General features: G+C 34.6%; 1 protein-coding gene across 1 annotated transcript in view; it reads left to right on the forward strand.

Annotated features, from left to right (window-relative positions):
* LOC106873829 (pleckstrin homology domain-containing family H member 1) overlaps positions 1-518 on the forward strand; it is a 949,845-nt gene that overhangs the window by 288,971 nt on the left and 660,356 nt on the right. The window lies entirely within an intron of this gene.

The following is a 518-nucleotide window of genomic DNA, read 5'->3' on the forward strand; positions in this document are numbered from 1 at the left end:
ATACTCATAGCTGATATTAATGTTGTAATTCCAACAATATAAAGACATTGTAATGTTATATTCACTGCATAGATAAATCATTTTGTTTTTTTTTCTTTTTCTTTTGTCTTTTTTTTCTTTTTCTTTTGTCTTTTTTTTCTTTTTCTTTTGTCTTTTGTGTGATGTACATCTGCTGTAAATATACTGAAGATTATCTGGTTCCAATGTTAACAATTTACCAATCTAAGTACATGTCAATAATTTATATTACATTGCTACCGATGTTGCTGCCGACAACAACATGGCCTGGCCTCATCTATTGAATAGTGCAATGAGAAGTTTAGATTGGTAGTTTTAATCAAATAAGTATACTTACGTTGTCAGATTTAATCAAGCAGTTAGTAGGATACATCAAATATTTCACTGTGTTTAGTTGTATTCAAACCTGCCCCACCTATCACCACCACGACCATGACCACGACCACGACCACGACGGCCACCACCATCACCACCATGACCATCACCACAACCACCACCAC

Source organism: Octopus bimaculoides, chromosome 6 (genome assembly GCF_001194135.2).
Source record: "Octopus bimaculoides isolate UCB-OBI-ISO-001 chromosome 6, ASM119413v2, whole genome shotgun sequence".
NCBI lineage: Eukaryota > Metazoa > Mollusca > Cephalopoda > Octopoda > Octopodidae > Octopus > Octopus bimaculoides.